The sequence below is a fragment of the Phlebotomus papatasi genome, chromosome 3 (genome assembly GCF_024763615.1).
Source record: "Phlebotomus papatasi isolate M1 chromosome 3, Ppap_2.1, whole genome shotgun sequence".
Lineage (NCBI taxonomy): Eukaryota > Metazoa > Arthropoda > Insecta > Diptera > Psychodidae > Phlebotomus > Phlebotomus papatasi.
This window is the reverse complement of record NC_077224.1, coordinates 81071394-81098454: the sequence shown is the minus strand read 5'-3', so window position 1 is coordinate 81098454 and position 27061 is coordinate 81071394. Positions and strand designations below refer to the sequence as shown.

The window sequence follows — 27061 nt, the reverse complement described above, 5'->3', positions numbered from 1 at the left end:
AAGAAGTCATGTGCATCATATGCTTCATTTTAATTTATCTTGTATATGCTACAAAGTTTTCAAAGTAGCAATTTTTAAAATAAAAAAATAAATAAAGCAATTTTTATTAAAAAGTTACATTTTCGACATAATCAACTTTAAATGTGGCTTGATACATTGAGCAGATAAAAATTACGTAATAGCCGGGAAACTATTAAGTGGATGAATGGAGTTACAGCGTTAATCTGAGGCTTTCAGTCGTCACACACTCTCTGTCTTCGAACACTTCATATTTTTCTAATATTCCTTTAATGAATCTAACCTAATGGCAATATATTTTAATAGCCAGCTGGAATATGGGAAAAATATAATGTGTTCGAAAGCAGATCGTGTGCGAAGCCTGAAGTCCTTCTTCTAATTCGATTAGCAATATTATAGGAAATATGAAACGAAATATCCATTGGGTACTAAAATATCGAGGATCTTTTTGCGATTGGAGAAACAGAAAAAAACAAAATTAAATAGATAATTCAAAAGAATATAACAATAAATAAAATATTAAAAATAATATCCGACGAGTTGATATGCTAATAATGGAAACTTGGATTAATGAAAGCTTGGAGTCTGAGCCGAAAGCTTTGAGAAAAATCTAAAAAATTTTCTAAGCTGATCCTTCTTTCCCCGATGCTCACCGGTTTCCATTATTAATAAATAAAATAATTCTTATAAATATTGGAGAATAAAAACATAATATGAAATTAAAAAAAATGTCTATGCACTTCTGATACATATTTAAGGGCTAAATCGTATTAACCGTTAAATTGTTATGGTTCATTTTATTAAATTTTCCTTTATTTGATTTTTTTCTAATTTAGATTGTCGAAAAAGTCAGTAGATTAGAAGTGATTGTAGAAATCGTTCAGTGTTCATCGCTTGCTACTTCTTGTAATTGTATCCTTATTTTGAAATAGTTTTGTATTCAAATTTATGTTCATTAGGTAAATAAGTAAACTGTAAATATCATAAATTATGAATAAAGAAAATCAGTGATCGTAAAAATCATTTAGTTTAGCCGAGACACAACCCTTGCCAAGTCTTTCCATTTATTCTTGTTAGTAATATTTTATTCAGATTACTTTGCAATTTGTTTCATTTTAAATAGAAAATTCGGATATACTGGAGATAAAGAGTGAAAATCCCCATTCGTAATATCGTTCAACTTAACTTCTTTAGCCGAGACGCAATTTTTGTCAGCATTTTTAGTAATTTCATGTTGATTTGTACATTTTTCAAAATTCTATTAAACGTGGTAAATTTTAAATAGCAAACACAACAGAAATATATCACGAACGGGAAGTTAAAACCCTTTTGTTATAGAAATCGTTCAGTTTAGCGAAGACACAACCTTTGTTAATAATTTGTAGTGATTTTATTACTTTTTGTAGTATTTTACTCACATTATTAAATAACTATGTTTTATTGTAAATAGAGGAATAAGAGGAATATATCAAGGGCGAAAAATGAAAACTTGTACTTATGCAAATTGTTTAGTTTTAGCCGGAACACAAACTATGTTTATGATTTGTTGTAATTTAATTTTGTTTGAACCAGTTTGTACAGATTACTTTTGATTTTGCTTCATTTTAAAAAGCAGAACGAATCGAGTGTATGGTAAGTAAAAAGTCAAAATCCGTAATTGCAATATCGTTCAGTTTAGCCCGTTTAGCCGAGCCACAATCTTTGTGTAGCATTTGTTGTAATTTCATATTGGCTTTGTGGTACTATTTTTTTTAGATTTTCATTTATTTTGGTAAATTTTAAACAGAAGAAACAAGAGGAATATATCAGGAACGGGAAGTGAAAACCCTTTACTTATAAAAACTGATAAGTTTAGCCGAGACACAACCTCTATTTACCATTTATTGTAATTTTCTTTTGTTATTAGTATTTTATTCTGATTACTTGTGATTGTGCCTCATTTTAAATAGAGAAACGAATCGGGTATATGTTCAATAAAGAATAAAAATCCGTATTCGCAATATCGTTCAGTTTAGTCCGTTTAGCCTGGACACAATCTTTGTGTAGCATTTGCTGTAATTTTGTGTTCCTTTGAACTACATTTTTTCAGATTTGTATTGATTTTGGTAAAGTAAAAATACCAAAAACAACAGGAATATATCACAAACGGGAAGTTAAAATAATTTACTTGTAAAAATCGTTCAGTTTATCCAAGGCACAACCTTTGCCTAACATTTGATGTAATACACATTATATTTCTTTGCGCTATTTCATTCAGATTACTTTTGATTCTGCTTCATTTCAAATTCAAAAAACATATTGCACATATTGGAGATAAAGAGTGAATATCTGTAATCGTTCGGATTAGGGGAAAGTGACCATGCTTGATACCATTGGAAGCTTCGTAATGACTAAATTTTGCCTATGTTTCTCAATAAACGTGACTCCGCAATATATTTTAAAAATTTGCCACTTTTATATAATAGTCACATATATATTGTGAAACATAGAAAATTTAGTCATTACGAAGCTTCCTATAGTATTAAGCATGGGCACTTTCTTTTAGTCTCTTTATCCCGGACACAATTTTTGTGTAGTATTTGTTGTAATTTTGTGTTCCTTTATATTGCTATTTCTTCCAATATTTTTTTTAATCGATTTTGCTAAATTTTATGTAAAAGAAACTAGTTAGATATATCAGTAACGAGCAGCGAAAACCATAAAAATCGTTCAGTTTAGCTGAGACACATACCTTTCACATTTTGCTTTAAATTATTTCTATTCTATATTCTGTTATTATCACATTTTATTATAAAATCCTAAAATATGCCAATGTGGACGTAGTATTAATATACGTAGTAATATACTTTAAAAAAATTTAAAATGAAGGACTTAGGGGAAAGTACCCATGCTTGATACCATCAGAAGCTTCGAAATGACTAAATTTTTCTTATGTTTCTCAATAAACGTGACTCCGTAACGGCGTTATCACACTTGCACATTAAAATTTTAATGTGATTCACATAAATTGTCGCTTGTGAGCGTCTAAATATGTTATTTGTGTCTTAGAGTCACTTAATATTTGGGGTTTTTCTATTTATTTATAAAGAAGTGGACTTGATCTGCAAAAATAAGTTTAAATTTATCTAAAGTATAAATATTTTTAACATTAAAAAATTAAAGTGAAAATCGCGTTAATTTTTCGCATTAATGCTATAAATCAATTTATAACAAATTTTGCGGGTCAAGTCTACCTTTTTATCAACAAATAGATCAAATTTTGAATATAAAATGATTCAAACACACAAATTACTCATTTGGACTCTCACCAGCGACATTTAATGTGAATCATATTAAAATTTTAATGTGCAAGTGTGATAACACGGTAATATATTTTAAAAACTGGCCACTTTCCCATAGTTTTTAAAATATGTTTGCGATGAATCACATATATATTGTAAAACTTAGAAAATTTAGTCATTACGAAGCTTTCAATGGTATCAAGCATGGGCACTTTAACCTAGAGGGTTTCAGTAAACATTTTATCCACCAAAAAAATACTTTATTTAATTAATTTTCAATATGGTTATTTAAAATTCCAAGAAGGGATATATTTTTGTTTATACCAATGGCATTTTATGCAATTATTAGCTCGATACAAATGACAATTATGTCACGTACAATTAAATTTTAACAATATCTCGAGAAATTAGTTGCAATTTTCGCGGAATAATGTTCAAATGTTTTACGAAATGAACATTTAACTGATATAATAGCATGATAATTAGGATGCAAATTTTCGAATGAAGTTTATTTGATTTTATTTTTGCGTTTATCGTGAAATTGTAATGGTTTCGGATCCTTCTAACACGAAATTTTAATAAAATGTTGTATTGACAGAGCAAAACCATTAACTTGGATTGACGTGTGAAAGGGCGGAAGGGGGTGGAATGGGAGGGATTTTCATTGTGCTGAGAAATACCTCAATAAGTACAACAATAATATCGTGATTAATGAACTACTCAAGCGACTCAAAGGCATCACAATCCTGTGTTTTCATTCACAATTTCCCGATCATCTGTCACAGTCACCACCCATTCTAGGCCATAAAAAGGCCTGTAACTTGTGTTCAGGCACTGTGACAATGTGAAAAGCTCATATTGCCATGTTCCATGTAATTATGAATATATAGTTGTCGGACAATATACTTTTCGGTCCCAAGTGAATGGGGAAATGCTGATGGAAAGGGATGAATTAATTCAGCAAAAGCTACACTACAGTCACACTGTTATCACTTAAAATTCAATAAACAGCAAATGTTGCTCCACTTTTGAAGCGAAAATTCAAGAGAAACCCAATTAGGGCTGAATTAACCACTCTGCGGTCGCGATTTTCAAATGAGATCCACAAGAGTGGAATACACATGTTCTCACTGATCTGTCTAAATCACACTGAAGTGAAATTTTCCGTATGAAAAGCACTTTCCCAACCAGTCTTTCGCATTCTCCGCACAGAAAAACCTTTCTCTCACTCTCTCAGTACACCAAACAGTTTTGGGCTTAAAGCTCTCCTGCAGAAATCTCTGGAGAACTTTGTAACTCACGCCGTCGCACATAGTGCATATGCCCACCATGGGGGCTCACTCAGTGGGGGTGTTTTTGTAATTGAAACACCTCATCAGAGTACACTAAAGTGGTCAAAAATTGCAAGTAATTCTCTCAGTTTCAACATTTGCAGCACGATCGAAAATCTCGCTTGTCCAGTGGAGACGCCGGGTCATATGGTACTTCATTCAATACAACTTTTACCACACTGTTAGAAACGGTAAGGGTTTCCCCAATGGCGGAGTTATTTTTAAACAATTTATTGTACGTATTTTGGTTATTAATTTATCTGTTTATAGATCCTTGTGATCTGTTTAACTTTTCCAAACAGATTTTGACTTGGAAGTGGTTTTTTCCTCCCTCAATTTTGTCTCGGTTATGCCCAAGGAGGCTGGAATCAATTCTAAGGCGGCAATGGACGAGAGGGAACGAGAGTTAAAAGACGAAATGAGATAAAAATTAATTGAATTGAAAAGGAGCTGATTGGAAAAATGAATCCATGAACGAAAAATGATCCATGAATCCTAATTATTGGATTAGGGGAAACCGGGGTAGATTGATAGAAAAAATGTTTGTATGAGGCAGATAAATATTTCAATGAATAGTAAAGGAAGTATATATTTAGAATAAAAACTGGTTTTCTCAATATTCCTTCGAAGGCAAATTATAAGATGCCACTATCTAATACTATACGTGGCTAATTCTGCCCCGATCTCTCCTATATATCTGCCTGAGTTGTATGCAGTCGTAGATCTTCAGGTATTCGACAGAGAACTGGTAAAAAAAATCGGAGTCTTTTGATTTGAAAAGAACGAATGCTTTGGCGAAAATCGGAAGAGCTGCGACTGTTAAGAATTTAATAAAGAAGCAGAGTAACGTTTTGCAGCTTCGTAAAAGTTGATTTTTTTCCAAGTTACTAAATGAATTTCATCCATGGTCTGTTCATATATTCTAAAAGATAATCCAACATCTCACATTTCCTGACAAACTTGGAAGCCTAGGCCTTTTTTCCTGGGTCCAAAAGGAAAAATATAAAATGTGTCTAAAATCGTAATTCTGCTGTGGAATATTTTGTGCATTTTTGCACACTTCAATTGTCTTTCCGAAAAAAACTACTAGGGTAGGAGCTCATAATTTTGAGCAGTTTCTAAATATGGACACCTTGAGGATAAAATTGGAGACTAAAAATAAATTTATTAAAGTTATGTATTTTTATTTCATTATTTGATGAATAATGAATTCTATCTAAATATTTGTTCTTTTTGGAAGATTTTAACACTACATACGTTAAATTTTGAATATGATTTGAGTTAAAATTGATTTGCTGAAAATTCAGTGTGAGCAATTGCTTACAAGAAATATGACAGAACTTCGTGTTTACTTCAGTCTTATTTAGCTGTGGTGAAGTACTAACAATGTTTCTTCGCTCTTCTTGAGTGATATTATTGAATATTCATTGAATATTGTGTTGATTCACGTTACTGATGATTTGTACATTTGACCTGAAGTGAGATTTACCTTGTGAATTACGTTTTTCGTGTGAAAAATGGGCAATTTTCAACGAGGTTCACCAGTGAGGTGATAATCCTTATTTTGGACATGTGTTTTTCTCCTGAAATTTCGTTAAGTTTTAGCCTTTGTGATGAATAGGTTGTATAAGTGCCTGGAGAAACAAAGAAGCATCATCTCTACGAACGACATGTAGTGAGAAAAGCCTTCAAAGGCTCCCGGAAAGGCCAGGGAATGCGCGAATCCGCGAGAACTTGGAGTACCGAAGTCAACACATTTTAATAAATGATATGGAAAGTTTCCGGGCTTCTTGTGACATTCTACAGTACCCTTACATGAACAAGAAGAGGACTTGGTAAGATTTTTTCTTGAAATGGAGAACAATGGGCATCCTGTTGAAGCGGGACAGCTGTATAAATTTATAGCCAAGTTGTCCAAATTAATAAACCAGTTGTCCAAAATTCGAGTCAAATTCATCTCTACAAATAAATTCATTTTTAAACGTATTAAGACTAATTTTATTAAAAACAAAGACAATAAACCCTTGACAAGTTTCTAAACAACCCTTCTGAAAAGAGAGTAACAAAAAGTCAATTAGTATTGAAAATATCGCACTTCAAGCTTGGAACATCGATGCTTATAAGCAGACTGTCCAAAATTATGAACCTTTACCCTATTCCAAGTTAAAGAGAGTTTATCAGGATTAATATTTACCGTGAAAATCTTATGCTCGAAGGGGATCGTTATTGTGGGTGGAGGAAGATTCACAAAAATTACCACCTTTGCAGAAAGTCAGAAAACATGTATTAGAAAAATAGCATAAAATTGATTTTTTAATTCGTAATACCTTCTACAAACGGTGAAAACGAATAGATGAAAGTTCCAGTTAGGCAGTGATGCGCAAATTTTTGTATCCAGCGTAATGTTTCCGGGAAAAATGAGGCCTACATAGGTGGGCAAAATGTTGTACGAAGCCGAGTAAACTAGGGCAGCCTCGTAAAAATTGCCACTAAATTTTCATTTTCCTGTAGAAGAAAATCCAAGAATTCCCAGGAATTTTGTAAGGCGGAATTATGAACCAAAAAATTAAGAGATTTTTTTTGACAAAGTGATATAATTGATTAGGTTTGTGTGGCATTCAGTAAAAAATCTTATATCTTGGACATCTTTTTCCCCACGAAGCTGCACAATCTTCCTCTATAAATATTTTTAGAATATGTGGGAACCGGAGTTCGTCAGGGGATTTAGAGATCCTATAGGAAAACATCAACCTTTTCCAGAGCTTTTGGCTCGGTCTCCAAGCCTTCATCAGTGGTCGAATTCCCACAAATTTTATTGATAACCGTCATTTTCTTTCACAATAAATATTTATATTCAGGAAATTACTAAACACTCAAGTGTCCAGAGCTTTTGATATAGTATCGTGTATCACTGTATCGTGTATCATTGTATCATTGTATCTCGAATGATCAAAGTCCTGAATGGTAAAATTCCGAATAAAGTGAAGTCCCACGGGAGAAATCCAAACTCATGCTCACGGGGTTTTGTTATCTTCCATAACCTTGAGGATTTTCGAATACTCGAGAATTCGGCCTATTCATAATTTTGGCTTTTTGGGATTTTGGCTTTTGAGGTTTTGCCCCTTTCGGGATTTTATTTTTTCGAGATTTTGGTTTCTCAAGATTTTGACTTTTAGATTTTTGGTTTTTTGCTATTTTGGCTTTTTGGGGTTACGACCATTTTGGGGTTTTGTTCTTTTCGAAATTTTATATTTTCGGGATTTTGTCTTTTTGGGATTTTGGTTTTCAGGATTTTGACATTTGAGATTTTGATTTTTTGGGTGTTTATCTTTTCGGAATTTTGGCTTTTCGGCGTCTCGATTTTTGGGATTTCGATTTTCGAAATTTTGACTCTTTCGAGTTTTGGTCTATTGGGGATTTTGGCGTTTCAGGTTTTGGAATTCGGTTATTTGTCTGCTGCCAATTTATTTGAATATTGGCACTGTTTTCATCTAAAATTACACTAATCAAATTTGTAAAACAGTTTAGAATAGAACTGATAAAAATGAATTGTCTTCTTTCGATTGGAATCCCTATTTATCTCCGAACTATTTCTAACAGTGTAAAAGTCTTCAACTATTTCGATAGAGAAGTTAATGTACTTTCTTTCCAGAACTTTGAAAACAAAAACCTACAGAAGTTTATGAAGGAAATCGACACTTTTTTGTGTATATTTAGAAGTTTGGAAAACATTGTAGAGCAGTTGATATAAGAAATTGATGAAAACATTCTTTGGAAATTGATATTTTTTGTACTAAGTAGATGTACTAATTCACGTGAAATACGACGATTGCAATAAACTTCCTTCAATTGCATCCCTATTATATTACATCTTGCTTGACTTCATGACAACTGATGCAGGGGAATTGGAGATAAAATTCTCAGAAAAATGCAGCTTAAGGCAAATTGTTCCGTTCCACAGTTGACGATTGTCATAGAAAAAAAAGCAATAAAACTTGCAAGAATTATGTTCAATGGCACATTTTTGCAGCATTTTGGCAGCAATTGCAAAATCAAACTTCTGAATGGTTCCAGAGAAGCACGATTGGAGATTATTACGGGTAGTCAATTTCGTAAAATTTGAAAAGTTTACTTTTTACGATGAGCATTCAAGAGGAAAATTTGTTGGTGAAATCCTTGAAATATTCAGAATGTTCTGTAGCACATGTCTGATTAAAGAGAACATAAATTCGTGTGACCGATAAACCACAAAGTGATTAGAATAACAGATATAAAATTTGCATTTTATCTTCAATTTGTGCTTGAGGTTATGTCTCTAATTTCTTGATTCAGAACAAGAATTGGATTAATTTCATTGAACATGGCATAAATTGCTCAAAAAAATATTTTAGAACACGTTGAAAATTCAAGTATCTTCTGCAATTTAATTTTTCGAAATCTGCTCTTATTTCTTGAACTTTGCTGAGAGAGGTAGAGCGATTTAATGTAATCCTTAGACTTTGGCATGTACAAAATTTATTGGCGAAGAATAAAGACTTTGATTCTCTGAGAGGCGTTTCACAAGGAATAATATTCTAGTAGAAAATTCAAATTATAATTTAAGAAAATTGAAGTGATGTTATTCCTTTGACGACTATGCAGTGCTGCCGAGCCTGGAGGAGTTAGAGGTAGAAAGCCCATCCCAAGAGGATGGGGCAGTTTCACGCATTTAAACTTAATTTCAAGACTAATTCTTAAAAGAATATAAACTTTATTTAAATAAATAATACATCGTAACTTATCATAGATATTGGCTAATTATAAAAAAAATATATCACAATTCCTAGATAATCACCAATTACCCCAAAAATGAGAATCTTCTAAACATAAAGCAATGTTTGCATGAACTGTTCCATCGTCTCCTATAATGGCTTAACTGCTGTAATTTCTCCTAAATAATATTTTTGAAAAATTCTTTAATTGGTATTGCATATTTATAGTCAACGATTTAGTAATATCTTTAAGAACCTTTGAACTTGCTTATTGTTTTATCAAGACCTTCGGGTACTGGGTCAAATCTCTAGTCTGAAGACCGCCTTATAATCCATGTTCCTACTTTAAAAATCCTTTTTCCGAACACACAAAACGATTACCTAGCCAAAAAAGTTACCTATGTCAAAAATTCAAAGCGTAATGGAGAGTCAAGTGCCCAACCGGTTACAATAATTTTTGTTTTATTTGAACGGTCCGGAGAACGGAACGGGTTTAGAATTCCGAATAAATCTGAATAAGTTAGAATTTATTGTGTAACCATTATATGGACAAGATGCAAGAAGCCTCAGGGCTTGAATTTTTCAATAAAAAGCAATTTTATTCAGTCTTTAAAATCAGACGGATGTTTTGCTCTTGGTATGGGTCCCTGTGAAAATCCCGAAAGCTAAATTCCTGAACGCCAAAATCCCAAAAAGATTAAAATTCCGATTTGTTAAAAGTGTCATAGGTACTTCCACGATTAAACCCGGTTTTAAAAGGTTTTTAAAAGGGAAATTTTCTATATTTGGGAAATAGTTCCACACATTAACCTCGTATTACAATTTCGTCTCTTTCAGGATTTTGACTATTCAGGATTTTGGCTTTCGAGGATTTGACTTTCAGGATTTAGGTTTTCCGGATTTTGGTTTTCAGGATTTTGTCTTTTGGGATTTTGGCTGCCATCGCAAAAACATAAATTGGAGTCTAATACAGGCTTCATGCATAGGCTAAGTCTTAAGTCTTGACTTCCTCATTTTTATCAGGTACAACTTCTTTGGACATTTTTGACTAAATATTATAAAATTTCAAATGCCATATGGTTATTAGATTTTGAAACACTGGAATTTATTGCTATTTTACTTTGAAGTACCAGTTCGTTCGCTGTGCAAAAAAGAAAGAAGAAAATTAGCTCCTAACCAAACTCAAAACTGATGCATAAGAAAGTAGAGGAATTAGTGACAAAAATCCTAAAGAGAAGACCAACCAATAACCACTGAGGAAGACACGATAAGTGTCGAAAGCTCTGGTAAAATTGCGTGTTTAGTTCATAGGATTTGATCAACAAATACCGACGCTCACAGGAAAGACAGATTGTCCTAAGAAACCTATCTAAGACGAGATCTGTAGATCTAAAAGGCATGAAATAATCTGAAATCTAAGTAGGGGAGACTGCGGCAAAAAGTCACAAAGCGAAAAATTCAAAATTCAATATCTTCCAAGATAAAAAGATAGCGGCTTAAATTTTTTTTTCCATAGATAGCCTTCATAGACATTGTTCAATGTCGTAAGTTTCTTAGAATTAGAACAAGGAATTTAGAAAATAAAATATTTTTAGCCCTATTTCTGAAATATTTTCCTTACAGCAGATATAAATTTTAACGTATTTATTTTCCAAAATTGATGCACTGGTGAATATTTCCTAAATGATAAGGATTCTTTGAATATGCTGCCACAATCTATTTTAGAATTTTACAGAGATTCTTTTCCCTAGAAATGCTCTTATTGAAAGCGATCACTTGGGGTAAAAAGTAACAAAAGGTATGGAGCAAAAAGTAACAAAACCCGCAGCTATTTTTGATGTCTCACGGCGAAAAGAAAGGTCACTGGCATATCTCGCCATTTGTTGTTTGTATTGGTCAAATGATTTGCAGCCTCTTGTGTGTGTTTTTTTTAATAGCTTAAAAAGCGTCTTTCTCGTTCAGATAGAGAAAACTTTGTTTTACAAAGGTGTAGATGAAAAATTTCCTATGAAATTATGTCGTCAACACTAAGAAAAAAAGCGGCTACGATTAACTTTTTTTCGTCATAACTTTAACACTTTTCGGGTGTAAAAATATATCAACATTTTTTAATGTTAATTTTACACCTTTTGAGGGTAAAATCAACATGACAAAATGGTAACTTTAACCCATAATATACCTAAGAAGGGTAATATTTACACCAATTTGGGATCAATACTGCAGAGTAAAATTAACATTTCCGGAATGTTATTTTAACTTTTTCGGATTTCTCTCAGTTTCGGTATTCTGTTAAATTTACGGAAGCTCGTAATAAAGCGAATCAAAATGTGATAATATCTCATGCCTGATACTATTTGCCCCAGCATTTTTGAGAACGGTCACAAAATTACCTTTTAGAAAACAGCTCGATAAATGTATTTCCTTACAAAGTAGAAGAAAATGACTTTTACAAAGTTGTAGAGCTGTGAATTTCCTATAAAACTGCACTAATTAGAAATTTCTGGGGCGCTCTGGTAATTTGTAAGAAAATAAAATATCCGTTTTGTGACTTTTTGCCCCAGTCTCCCCTATTCAGTTTATGATCCAGGGTTTTATGAGTCACGGTCACATTTTCGTTCTCAGTCCTGGGTATGATCATCAGTAGCTATGAGTGGACCGATGATTCAATTTAAAATGGTAAAAAAAGTGAATATAAAAAATGACTCAATTGAAAAAAAGAAAACGAAATAAATACAAAACCAATTTTCTGGGAATAACATAACGATTTTGAGTATTTATTTCGTAAATCTTATATATAGGACAGACTCACAGCTTTAGCCGAGAGACGGATTAACGAGAAGCAAAATAATGATTATACTACATTTACGGTTTCCCACTAAGTCGTCTCTCGGCTTAAGCTGTATGTCTGTCTAGGGTATTAGACGTCTTGTCAACCCGATAGAATCTTTACTTGAATTCATTGTGAAATTTTTTATGAGAAAATAAATGCATTTTTCATCCGAACTAAAAAGCACTACGCTTTTTTGTCGAGTCAACAAAAGCGGAAAAGTGTTCTTTAGAAAGATTTCCATCGAATGAACATTTTCTCTTGATACTTAAAAAGAGGTATTTTTACCCGATTCCAGAAGAATTTACAATATTGTCACTTCATTTCACCCAAATATGTGCAAAAATATAAATGATGCAGCTCTCCGATGCATTTTAGAGAAAAAATATACTGAATTAAATTGACTTAGAAGCTCTATTCTACGATATGTTAAGTGTTAAAAATGAGTTTGATTGTGTTTTCAAAACCATTTAGTCAAATCTTTCCTCGTTCGCTTTCTATATTGGACTATTTGTTTGCTTAGAAGCTTCAAGCACTCATATTTTCCTAACATCATTGAGAAAAACCACGAGACGATGGTCAATTATGTTTAATTTTTTTTCTCCGAGATATTTTTGGCCATTTCCGCTAAGCCCATCAATACGGTGGCCTGATGGTTAATAACACGGTGAAAATCTAATTAATTTCGTAGATTTCGGACATATTCCACCATCGTAGCATAAACACAAACACTTTTCAATTAAACACGGTTTTGAAGATCCCACAAAGTTCAATAGAATCAACCATTTATCTATAAATCGCGAAATAAATTTATAATTGAAGAGGAGATTTTAAATGAACTCCGATTTTGCGCATCGATTGAATGCTTTAAGCAACAAATAATTGAGAAATATTGCTGGGAAAATGAAATTTTAATGATGTACAAAACGTGACGAAGAATTTTGATTAGGATTTTCAAGTATCTGATAAGCAAAGATCAATAAACTCTCTGCAAACCACCAACGTTTCATTAGAACATGTCTGACTACATTTTTTTTATTTGATGGATGTTTTGATAGTTTAAAAATAGAAAATGAATAAATAGAAATATGAATGAAAGTTCCAGTCTTGAAATAAGAGAAATTGATGGAAAATCAATTTGTTTTATTAACGGAAAATCCGGAACATTTTATGTAAAAAGAAGGAAGAGACAGAGATGGCTCGATGGTATCATGATAAGTTAGAAAATTAAATTTAAAGAGATTTATTTTATGTTATGAGTTTTTCTTTCACAACGCAAATTCGGGTTCCAAAAAATTCCTTTATTGTTTGAGAGAAAAAGTAAGCTCCGCCCTCATAATTTTTGGCCACTCCTTCTGCAGAGGCCAAATTTAGGACAAAGTGAAACTGGGACTCAATAATTATCAATATAACAGCAAAAGTACATTTAATTGTTCCCTGGAAAGCTGCAGTGGACATGTATTTCCCAACTTTGTCCTTGACTAAGCACACCACTCCCTCCACACAATTTAAAACCTAGGACCACTTAGAAGTATTACCTACGTACTATAGGGTAAAGTGTGGTATTTCTGGACAAGGTGCTTTTCGGGACATAATATGGGTATATCCAGACACATCAAAGATCCTATAAATATTTGTTTTCTTATTATTTTTAAGTTCCATATGACATTTTAAGCTCTTTACGTATCAGATAAACATAAAACTTCTGAAATTTTATTTTATTTGAAGCGTGAAATACGCGTGAATTGTGAGTGTCACATTCCACTTTTTACAAAACTTTCAGTGTGGTCAATTTTGCAGATGTACAAACAGAGCGGAGTTTTCTTTATTTAAGCCTTTTTATTTAATATTTATTTTTATTTATTTATTTATATTTTATTTTATATTTTTTGTATTTATTTTTTTGTTTAAATTTTTATTCTATTTAACAAAATTTTTATTAAAGACTGAAGTTTAGACCTTTTACTTAAAGGTAAATAGTCAGGCTCAGTGAAATGGATTTGCATAATAGCGACTTTTGTCTGTTCCCAATACCCAACTGTCCCGAAATATACCATTCTTACTTCTCTATATTTTTTGCTATTTTGAATAAAAAATGATGCATTTTTCAACATTTTTCAGTAAGAATCTTATTCTGGATAGAATAAGGGACATAAATATTTGTATCCAACAAAGAAAAAAATAATTTGAGAAGTAATTAAGTTGTTTGAAATTGCAAACTGCTAAAAAGTGTCCCGAAATACCACACGTTGCCCTATGTATCGTTGTAAAAATAGTTGTGAATGCTAAAGCAAAGGGAGTTTTCTCTTTAAATAACATATATTAGGTGTTAGTGAAGCATGTAGTCGGCATACGTATGTCGAGTTGTTATTGGACGCAAAGGGCAAAAGGACCAAAAATAATTTATGATGCCGATCTGGAACAATTACTGAGTGAAGATAAAATTTATCATTCAATAGCAATAAACGTTATCCAAAAACGTATTTTCAAGCCGTTACGTATGTTAGAAAAGAAACTGAAAGAAATAAAAATAGATGCCGCATGAATTGGGTACAGGACAAAAATTTAAAAATCTACTTCGGAAATTTTACATTTGGGGTATGAAAGCAAGGAGATTCAGCATAGAATTGGCACAGATGATGAGAAATGGATATAGTTCGACTGTCCTAAATACAAAACGACGCTTAAGGAAAGGCACTACACTCAGCGTTTATTTGGACTAATAAAGAATTATGCATAATGAGCTGCTAAAATCAAGCGAAGCTATCAACGTGCATCGCTGACAATAAAATCTAATCAATTTGAGATATTGCACATAGGGTAAATTAAGCTAATTCAATACCTGCTCCAAATGGAAATTTTTCGCTACTCCAAAAGGAAACATCACTGTTTTCATGATAAGTACAGTACTAAATTATTGTATTTATATATTTTCTATACCACAGTTTCATTATTTAGTTAATTTTGCTCCAAATAAAGCGAAAATCCATTTATATTCACAAATTTTAATTTGTTAATTTCTCAGAAAAATTAAAAGTGTACCTTTTCACCATTGAATTTTTCATACATCGGCCATGTTTTCCAATGAAAAACGTAATAAGGTGATTGTCGTTTATTCGTTTTGTTTAACATTTATGTCACATTTCTGGCTAATTTTAGTTAAATTAAGTGCTAATCTTTATTGTTAACGGTACGTGAAGTTTTCAAATGAAATAATTACCTATTTCGTGAACAAAAAGGGTTTTTTTTGAAGTGTCTGCAAATGGTTCAATAGGAAACCCTGGAAATATGATTTTTTTTTTGGAAAGATTTTCTTATTATTTTAGATGGGAAAGGAGAAAAGACCAGGAAGAAGAACAAATCCTGCACTCAGGAGCAACTCAACAAGGTTTTGGAAGCCTTTCGTCGCGGTTTCACTCACACTGTTTGTCTTCAATTAGAAACTTTCCCTTGTATCCATTTGGATTAATTTGTTTCCAATTGCAGCATTTTGCACTTATGTATTTTTCTTGTATTTAAATAGTTTTAAATTTATATTTAAAGAATTTTCACTAAACATTAACATTCTAGAAGAGTCAAGGAGCAAAGTTATGTAACTCTCTTCAGAAAAAATATGAACTTAATGTGTTGAATCTTCTGTCAAAGTTAAAGCATCTGGAAATGGTTTTGAATTACGACATTTACCCTACTACTGCACTTTTATGGTCCAAGACCGCATTAAAACGTGGAACTGGGATGTGCTACCGTCCCTGCTGTATTCGCTAGATCTGGTCTCTTCCGATTATCTCTTGCACAGATGGATGAAATAATGGCATACATGAGCTGCACTTACCTAAAATAGAAAAAAATGAAAAATTGGGTGAATATATAGTTTTGGGTTAAAAAAGGATTTTTGTTATCATCGCAATAGTAATATAGCCAATACCGCCAATACTTTAAACGAACTAGTTTTCGTATTTCACCTGAATTTTTTCATATTTCGTTTTTCAAAGAAGGCTAAAAACTTAGTGAAGGACCTGATTAATCGAAGTGTTTTGGGGGCGTGGTTTATATTTCTTATATAGGATTTTACTAGGTACATTAAGTCCCTTCTAGAGATTGCAAACTGAATACAATTTGCTTTAAACGTTTTGAAACACCTAACTTTTACAATTAAGTATTGGAAACTTGATTATTTGAATATTTTTAATATATAAAAGTTCTAAAAGAGGCGTGGCTTGAAAAATGAGTGTGGCTTGTTTATGAAGTAAAGTAGAATATACTCGACTGCATTGACAGCCGCTGTATCACCATTTCCTTGTGTTACGATTTGATTTAAGGGCGATCTAGGAGGTCAATAAGTGGAAATCTAGAGCTAATAATTGACAGATCGGCACAATCGATAGATCGGCATGTTACTTAGAAAAATTAGGCAGATCGTCACGATTTTCGGGAAGACTCGGTAGATTTAAATGCCGGTTCGGTGTTATGAATTATAGCGTTCGTTTAAATTCGTATCGAGTAAATTTCTGCAAAATTTCTGCGATATCTCTGCGGAAATTCTGCCGAATCATCATACCGAGATCGACAAATCCGTGCGATATCCGTGTGTATCGTCGCGTTGTTTGCTTTACATCAAATGAAGATACAACAACGGTTGATGCAACCGACGATATCCAAAATACCAATTTATTTATAGTTATAATAAATATTTCCCATAATTCGCCTTAAAAATCCATATAATGCTGTTATATTTTTATTGAATTTTTAATATTTGGAAATGAAAAATAAGATAAATTTTTCAAATAAATTGAATAAAACAAAAGCACAGGGTTGAAACCAAAATTGATATTTTGGAAAAAGCAGAGATAATAAAATTCGAAGGCAATTATTCAGTTAAATATTCAATTATCAAATGGAAATTGGCATGTGATATTATTGACTTATCAAATTATGAATTATGCATCAGTATGAGCTCAGTAGCATTTAAAATGTCCATATTTTATTTCTCGAACTCTTCAGAGAAAACAATAAAAAATCCTCAATTTTTCCATATCTCTCTTCAATTGTCAGTTATTGGAACTTCAGTCATTTTAGCAAAGAGTACAGCTTTTGTATGTTTTTACTATCAATGCTTAGAGATCTAACGGTGAATGATATCGACTGAGATCTACGAGGACACCCCCAAAATAGTTTGACGCTTCTTGCCGAATTAATTCCATCCTTCAAGAAGCTTCCCTTTCAAAAAACCCAAAAAACTTTCAATGTCAAGCGTTCTGATTAATCTAAACCAAAAATATAATAAAAGCAGAATTTTCCATTACAAAATTTAAGTGTAGAAACTTTGCATGATTTTATCCGAGCTAGAGAATAATTTTAATATTCCAAAATGTTATTCTAAAGAAATTCTTATTCTCTACCCTCATTAGCTTGGATTTATAATTCAGAACAACTTGTTCGAAAGGATGAAGTGATGTTAATTGCGCAACAGTTTAAAATTTGGGGAACTCTATTAGGAGACATGTTACAATTTTTGGTGCAAGAGAAAGAGAGAAAACTTTTAAGAATTTCTAATGGAGTGAAATAGGGTAAAATGAGGTAATTCGGAATCATGTCTATTTTTGAAATTTTGGTATTTCTCACTGCTTCAGATGGTGAAAGAGAAAATGGAAACCACGAAGAAGTACAAGATTTTACATTCGAGAGTACATCTTCGTTGTTTTCTCCTTTTGCCATTTAAAACTGTTAGAAAATCTCAAAGTTCCAAATTAGACATGATTCCAAATTACCCAATCATACCTTAAGCAATTTTGACGATCCAAGGGCTCCGCTTTAATTATGAGTTTGTAAAACTAATAAAAAGGGTGTTATGTTCCGTTCTATAATTTAGTATCCGTAAGTAATGCACCTTGTCATCTACTCTTGCAAGCATAATTAACAAGAAATCACTTAAAATAATTAAGGTCTAGAGGCAAAGCTAAGAATAATTTGTATAGAGAAAAGCGCGCTACTATCGATAGACTCAACTTTCGAAAAATTAATTATACTTTTTTAATGAATTTGGTCCGTTGTAGTAATATATTTTAATAGGTAATCCAATGCCTATAATTTTCTGAAAAGTATCATGTGTCAAATCCGTTAAAACCGTAGAAAAAAATTTAATTGTTCGATGTTTGAGTCGTCCGAAGGTAGCACATTTTCCCCTAGGGGAAAGTACTCTACCTTGGAATGTTCATACCTTCGAATAATGAGAATTTACTTTCGTTTTCCTATGAGACTAACACAAAATTATCACATAATTATTAATAATTTATAATAAGATAACTAATAATCAATATAAATATGTAAGTTTTTTAGGAAAAGTAATATAAAATTCACATTATTCGAAGGCATGAACGTTCGAAGGGAGAGTACTTTCCCCTACTAACCGGGATTTATTATTTTACTGACAATTTTTCATTTTTTCCTAGATGAATTTAATTTTTAAGTATTATCCACACGTACGATAATTAAATAATTTAATTCCATAAAATATTTTACCCTAATCTCTGTTTGGTTAAAGCTTATGAATACTTTCAGGGGATAGCCAATTATAAAACTCGGTGGAAATAAAATATTTTGTACTCCTTCCGATTGCATCAGTATTGTTGATCCTTTCAGGACAGGAAACCACGGATATTTTTAACATAAGTTAGAAAAAAAACGAAATTTCAGAGACATCAAAGTTTTACCATTAAAGAATGCGCGCTATTGCGCCGAAAACTTTGGCCAAAATATCCGTGCTTTCCTGTTCTGGCGAGACTAAAAAAAACCCTGAGGCAACCGCAAGGAATTTTATCTTCCTATTTTGTATTTTTTTTATTCAATCAGTTGAGATGACTGTACCAACTTTCGGCATACTTGCATGTAGGCGCCAAAGTTTTAAGTTTTAATACAAATATTGTCAGGCCATGTAACTGTGAGGATTGCAAAACTCGGATGCCGCGACCGATTCAACTCCGATAAATCCACTTAAAATATAATTTATATTTTTATTTCCATAATTAATCACTGCAGTAACATAATTATTTATTATTTAGAATATTTTATTGAGCTACTTTTTGTACATTTGCAAAATAATTACATTCTAAATCGTCAGTTAAATCAGCATTTATCGTAACTTCATTTTTGCGATTTTGAGATATATACATATTTGGAATCAGCGTAATTTTGTTTATTAAACGCACTTGTGAAAAAGAAACTTCTATAAGCCCAATAAAAATTATTTTAAACAAAAATTATCGTAACTTAATAAATTAATTAACAAAAATTTTTCAGAATTTGTCGTAACTTCCATTTTTGGGGAAGTTACGACAAATTTCCATACAAAATTTTCAATAATCAGCATTTGCCGTAACTTCTTTTGCTTACTTGCGTGGCTTATAATTTGCAGCAAAATTGCAATATTTCTCAATAAAACGTTTATAAACTCTTCCAAATATCGAAAGACAGTGCGAATAGTGTAACATGATTTACACTTTAAATTGAATGAATTTATTCAATAAAACTTATGAAATAAAAGCTTTTAGGGACAGGGATAACAGTATTATTGACTAATTTAGTAAAATAAAGGCGCTTATTATCACTAGAATAATGCAAATTGATATAATGCATTTTAGAAAATTGTCGTAACTTCCAGAATCTCCATACATTGGAAGTTACGGCTTTATAAATGATGGAAGTTACGATAAAATATTATTGTGTTTCTTCTAACATATTTCTCAGTATTGCGGCTTTTAAATAATTTTATAAAGATCTTCTCGAGTTAACGTACAGTTTATTAGTGCCACTTTCATTATTTTGACTCAAAAGTATCGCATTCGGGGCTCATTTTTAAGAAAAATAATATTGAACTGAAAATTTCGTTTCCTGAAAAGTTGTCAAAAAGAAGTTACGACAAATGCTGATTTAACTGACGAAGTGTTCCAAATCATTGACTTGTGTCAACTTTAATACATTGTTAAGAATATTTGAATTGTATTAAAAAAATAAAAGATTAAGAAAGGTAAATTAAGCACAAGGTAATATGGTGCTTAACCGTACAGAAGAGTACTGCGTACAATAGCAATATAATAAGAACCTTTTATTGGGAGTGGAGAGTTTCGATTTTCTATTGATCAAAGGGTAAAGTATTTTGAGTGCCTTTAATGACTTATTTATAGTATAGTTAAAGGAATTTTCTTCAGCGTCATCCAGAGTTCAGCAAGCGCAAACCAAAATCCTTCTCATTGGAATGAGCTACTGTTACTGCTGAAGACCTCACGAAATGGTTTCAGAATTGTCTTGGATATTTCACAGACCACAACTGCATTAAACTTCTCCTAAAAATGAGCATCCGAGTTTGATCGAATTCAACGGAGTTAGAAAAAAGTATCGCAGTAAGGTTTTATGATTCTAAATAAAACAAAGAATAATTCTATTAATTTGGAATGGGTAAAAATATTTTTATCAGTCCAAAAAGAAGCGTTAAAGGTCGTACTCTATGAAAAGCATAAGGATTACCTCTCTTTACTATATGTATTATTCGAGAAACTTTTCAGATGATTCTCTTTACACCTGATACGTGGGTTTTTTATTAGTAAATATGTCCTACAATGAATTTTACTTTACGAGAGAAAGGCAGGATCGTGTTGAAAATTAAGCCAAAGTACTTAGAGAAGTTTTCCTTAATTTATTACGTGTATTAAATTTGTTCTTATTTTATTTTTGAAGTTTTTTTTAAATAATAATTTTCCGCCTCTTCCTGCTAAAAAGCAATTTTCCATTGGTTCTTCTTCCTTTTACCTTCTTATGGCGAAAATAAATAAGATATGCTCAAATTGTGTTTTCTAAAATAAAATTTCCAATCTTTCAACTTTCTAAGCCGTGTATTTTGTAAAATTCTCATGCTGTATCTGATCTATAATTCAGATGCGGTGTACCTTTCTCATGTGATCCAATTTGCCTGGTGCTAGCTCGTACTTTACACCATGCGTGAATTATAAATTGAATGGGCTATAATCCCAAGCTTGACAAATTCATTCACGTATTCGAGAAACATGCCTCTGGTGAAATGAATGGGAATTTTCATGTAGAATTCTATTCTGGAAATATGTTTGTTCACACCTTTTTCCCCAGGAAGAAAACAGTGAAAACATGTAAAACAGCATTTGAATCTATTTTTGTCACATGTTGTTTTCTAATCCGAGCATGAAAGTTTATATTTTTTTCTGAGTGCATGAACCATTTCACAGCACTAACAATTGCGCGATATTTGCATAACATATGTAACGCTTTTATTTTCTGTTTTGTAATAACATTAAACAATTTTAAAGTTTTTTTTTCTATGAAGTCGCAAAAGCGCTACGAAGTGAGAATAGAGCCTATGGCAATTTATCTTTCAGGTGAAATTACTATATTACAAGAGCTATATAGGATGAGAGAAAAAAAAAGGACAGATAATCCTAACCGGCTTATGTAGGTGAGATTCTTAACGTGAGCTAGCTCGGAGTGCATGCAAATTCGATTTGGAGCTGAAGTTGGGAGACGCCATTCAGTTATCTTGAATCAAATTCGTTAAATTATACAAATTTTGTATTTAAACCAAAATATCAAGGATTTGGATGAACTGGCACAAAAGTGATATATGGGTGAAATGTAGACCAGAATGTTCTCTATAATTTTCCCATAGAACATGATCTCATCGATTACTCAGAAGCCAAGATAAGCGAGGTTTTTTGTTTCTTAACTCGTTTTTTCATCCAGAGTGCCTCAAGTAGTCATTTGTTGAGCTTCAACTATTTCAAAGAATTGTTGTATTTTGTGGGACTTTCCATTTAAAACCCTATTTTAAGTGTCTTGGTGGAGTAGAGGCAGTCAAATTGGCATCTGCGTGATTTCAAAGCGTTATTATGGGAAAAATCAATTTTTTCACACTTAAACGGCAAAATCGGAGTGATAGCGTAGTCTGAGTGGAAAATGATGTATGGACGAAATGTAGAGACAAATGTGCTCTACAATTATGTCGAAGTAATCATCAAAATCGGTTCAGCGACAGTCCAGATAATTGAGGTTATGTGATATTGAAATTGGTTTTTCGACTGTGGCGCCCCTGGTGTTGGTCCCACGAAGTTCAAATATTCTAGAAAGTTGTAGCATTTGGTGAGATCTTTCGTTTAAGCCCTCATTCATCAAAATCGGTCACATAGAACCGGAGATATGATTTTTTGAATTTTGTGAACTTTGACCCCTCATATCTCCGTTTCTGTTTTAACCACAGCGCGCATACGCACCATTTTGGAAACGTCCTAGACTGGACTACAACATACTAAAATTTCATTAACTTGCACAATGCCGTTTTTGAGAAAAGTGACTTTGAATTTCGATGAATTTTGACGCTATCACAGCGCCGCCTGTGGTGACTTTTTGAACTTCCATCTGAAAGTGCTCATCGAGACGAAACCAAAAAGGTAAAATTTAGGACGCTATGTTAATTATAACCGGAGATAGAGGCCGGTCAATGTTCGAACTTTGACCCCTTATAGCTCGGGTCAGGGGTTTTAGATCGACTTAAGGTTTTTTTTGTTTGATAGGTATAATCAACGGCTACAACATACTAAATTTTCAGCCCGATGCACAATGGAATTTTTGAGTTATTTAACTTTTAAGATTTAAAAATTTTCTTTTTAAAAAAAGCGCCCCTAGCGGTGGTTTTATGAACTTGCGATGTTAGAAGGGGAAGTGGCATTTCACGAGAGCTTTCCAAAAAGCCCTCACTTTTTAAATTCTGACAATTAGAACCGGAGTTATGGCCATTTTAAGAAATTTTTTTTGGACCCTTATAGCTCGGGTCAGGGGGGTCGGGGGACCTTAAGTTTGGTATTGATGGAAAGCTCTAAGGCCCAGCTATAACATACTAAAATTTGAGCCCGCTCGATGCCATAGGGGCGGAGCTATTGAGAAAACAAAAAAAGGGGGGTCTTCAAAATGGCGGAAGGAGGGGTGTGGGGTGGGGGGTCTATGCACCAAGTTGCAATTTTCATCCGATATATAACCTTTGCCGAAAACCGCAAGTCGATATCTTTTTTAGTTTAGGAGCTATTAAGCTCCAAAGAGCGGCCGGCCGGCCGGCCGGCCGGCCAGCCGGCCGGCCGGGAACGTAAAATAGCCACATATATATTCGTGATCAGGAAGTGCTGAAACACATTTTGGCCAAATTTGAGGTCGATCGGACGACATGAAATTTTGTTAGGATTATAGTAGGTGAGATTGTTAAGAATCTCACCTAATAGAATGAAAAGGGAATGTGAGGATAGGGAAAGTGGGAAGAAAATTCCGCCCACACCACCCACTAACGTAAAGCTCAAGTCCACTTTTCCAACACCAGTGCCCCCGTGTGACGGATAGCACCACGACAAGTTAATTTAGCGTTCAAATTGCACTTTTAACTTCTTTTTTTTTTATTCCATTTGGGCTAAACCCTTTTATCACATCCTTTGTCCTCAGGATGAAATTCCGAAAATTCCACATCTAACCTCGTACATTCCATTGAGTTGTGATGAGACAACAATTTTAATAGAAAACTTCGTCTGTGCTAAACTATAAATCAATCATTTTCTTTCTGATGGAACTGTCGAGAAAAGAAAAGCTTTTGCCGAGCAGGAATGGACGGAAAAAAGCGAGATTGTTGGGGAAAAGCATGGCAAAACTCTCAGTGTAAACTCTGCACTTTTTACTCCTCAAATGATTTTTTTCTTACCGCGAAAAGGTCTTGTAATTTTTTTTCTGCTGAGATACGTAATATGTCTCTTGGAAAGTCTCTGCAATTAAATGATAAGTGGGATATTTTTATCCTGAATGGGAGAACACCATAAATTTTCATGAAAGCACAAAATGTGGTTGGAGGTTTTGGTTTGTATCCTCCACCATATACTTCCTTTTCTATACACAAAATTATTCAACAAGGCTTATAGATGATAGATATAGTGATACAAAACAGTTTCAAACATTAATCCTCTAACGACACATCCTTTGTATTCAATTTTATAAACAAATTTACCAAAGTTGATTTTAGCTCTTTTGACCTTTTTAGGCTTCCTGAAACGGGGGTATTCCTATTTAAAATAAAAATCATTCATTGAGCTTTCTCAAGAAGCAATTTTTTCTTAATATAGTCTTGTAGAATTCCCTAAGTAAAGCGGTCTTCAGACTAGAGGTTTAGCCCAGTTCCTGACGGCCTCAAAATCCTAAATAGCAACCAATTTTATTGCTCTTTCAGAATGTAATAGGTCATTTGTCCTTAATAATCCAATACTAAGTCACATTTTTCCAAAAAATCTTGATTGTTGAAAAATTAGAACAGTTAAGCCATATGGCTAAGTCACAGGTCTGAAGCCCGTATAAGGCACTATAGAACCAAAAACATTTTTAATTGCTTATAACGCTCTTGATTCCATCACTGACACTACTATAAGTAAAGTGGCGCACTCTTAAGGATCTTACGAGCTTCTATAGGAATTTCAACCGAAAATTCTCGCTTTAAGTCTTTTAAGAGTGCACTAATAGACTTGCCTAATACTTGGTTCTATAAGGCAGCTTTTTTGCTTCTTGGGTTACTCCTGTTTTTTGCCTACCTTGCGGCGAATCTCGCCTTTGAGGCTTTGTCTTCGAAATATTTTCGAAAACCTATTATTTTCGAAATCAACTTTTTTTCTGTAGTGGAGTATTTGCCTTGGAAAAATTAAGTTCTTAAGGAAAATAAGTGATGGCTTTCCCTGCCTTCGAAGACCTCATATTAGGGATCTCAGTGGCGCAATAGGCAAGACCGTTGGGTCTTGGGCGGTGAGATCTCTGATTCGACTCTCACACTTGTGAGTTCGTGTTCCGCGCGGTGTAAAGTAACAGGCAATGTTATCACCCGAAATTGTAAAGGTTTTCTCTAGTTGACAAAGTGCTCGATTTTCATTTGAACCTCAATTTCGAGGTTATAAAATAATCTAAGAGAAAAGTTGTACATGGAAGAAAATGTAGCTAATAAAATTCTCTATCAAATCCATAAAACAGATTGTTAGGAACAGTCCTAGTTTTCGATATATTTTTGATTAAAGTTGCTAAAAAGTTCGATTTCTCCATGTTTTCTGATATATATGAGACTACAGCGCCCCTGGTGTCAGTTTTATGAACTCAATCTGTCCAAAGGATTATCGGGCATGTAAAGAAGAACAAATTTTCCCATATTAAGAAATAAATTGGTTCAGCAGAATCGGAGATATAAGCACCCAAGTATCAAAAAATGGCTAAAACAATACTGCCTAGATTCCAGGCGCAAAAACAAAATGATAAGTATTTTCGTAAATCATTTGACTCTAGCAATGGAAAAAATAGCATGAGAAACCAGGGACAATTCTGAGTGACACAGCGACATTGGCACGGGAGGTCGTTGGAAAGTGCTCATTTTCCCACTCAATAGGGGTTGAACCAAGCCCTATCATCTACACATTCGATGAGGTTTGAATTTATTGTAGATTTATTAGATACATTTGTTTTTTATTCAAGTATTTGATTAGCGAAATCTCGAATCTTCTTCTTGAGTCCTCCCATCAAGGTCCGTACAAGGTCATCACCGCAGTTCTTGGTTCTTTTATTCTATTTTTTCTTGAAGTTCTCAATGTTCTCGATGCGTTTAGCCTTCTTTTTCAGACCGTATTTGACTATAGCCCAATATGATTCAACTGGACGGAGATTTGGAGTGTTTGGAGGATTCATCTCCTTGGGTACATAACGAAAGTCGTTCTCCTCGTACCATTCTTTGGTTGCTCCGAACGGTTTGGCGTGAGGTTTTCCAAGATCCGCGTAATTGATTCCAGGATTTTTTAGATACGTGTACGTACACGATCAGTTCCCTTCTCTTTTCCATTATTGAATTGAATTGAATTGAATTGAATTGAATTTATTTCATCTCATTCTTGATCATTCTTGATTCATCATTCATGATTATTATCATATCATATTTATTGATTATTCTTGATTACTATTTCGTATCTCAGTGAAAAATTAACAGAATTTGATGAGAGTTTCACCAAAAGAAAGGTAAAAACACGTGTTACAATGTTTACATACAACAAAAATGCGGAGCTCGTGACATCTGTCATAAAAATATCAAATAATTTGGAACAATCTTGTCGTGGACACGCTTTAACACCAGCCTTAATTATGGTGGTCTAGGGGATGCATAATGGGCCCAAGCAGAAAAGCCAGGGTGAAGCGGTACCAAATATACTTTTGAGTCATTGCCCCTTTTTGTAATCTAATATAATCTAATATAATCTAATCTAATCTAACGTCCAATTTTGTCTCAGTGAGATTGCCTAGGTGGATATTTCGCCCATATACGAAAATCCCGTTGAAGCATTCCTAATAATGGGTTTTCGAGATCAAAGGTTAAAAAGGCTCTAAATACCGTATTTCTTAACTGAATGAGGTCAAGTTTGAGCTCGTTGGAAAGGTCTGGGAATTTCTGACAAGACTGATTTCTAGGGATGTTTAGAGAAATCGCAGTAGAAATATCCAGGAATAGGATTAGGCAAGATTGTTATGGTTGTCAATAGAAGGAATATTGAATTGGGGTTGTTTTGGTACTTCTTGGTGGTAACCCTTTAGCCAAAAACCTCTCTACCCAATTCTAGAGTATAGAAAGTGTTGGTTTCTGTGTATTGGTTGAATAGTTATGTAGTTAAGGATAATGGAGTAGGAGCTTGATGGAGCATAGAGTCTCGAGAGTGATTTTAAAAACATCTTACTGCTCTGACCGGTATCCTGTTAGATGATCAGTTGTGGTTGAGAGCAATCTCTTCCACA

At 33.1% G+C, this 27061-nt stretch overlaps 1 protein-coding gene across 3 annotated transcripts in view; it reads right to left on the bottom strand.

Annotated features, from left to right (window-relative positions):
* LOC129806015 (dual specificity calcium/calmodulin-dependent 3',5'-cyclic nucleotide phosphodiesterase 1-like) overlaps positions 1-27061 on the bottom strand; it is a 455456-nt gene that overhangs the window by 243236 nt on the left and 185159 nt on the right. For 2 of the 3 annotated variants that reach the window (XM_055854307.1, XM_055854308.1), the window contains exon 1: positions 4206-4450. The exons of the other annotated variant lie outside the window; for it this stretch is intronic. The gene's annotated coding sequence lies outside the window, so the exon portion shown is untranslated. Of the gene's footprint in view, positions 1-4205; positions 4451-27061 lie in introns of those variants that run through there. 3 annotated transcript variants of the gene reach the window in all.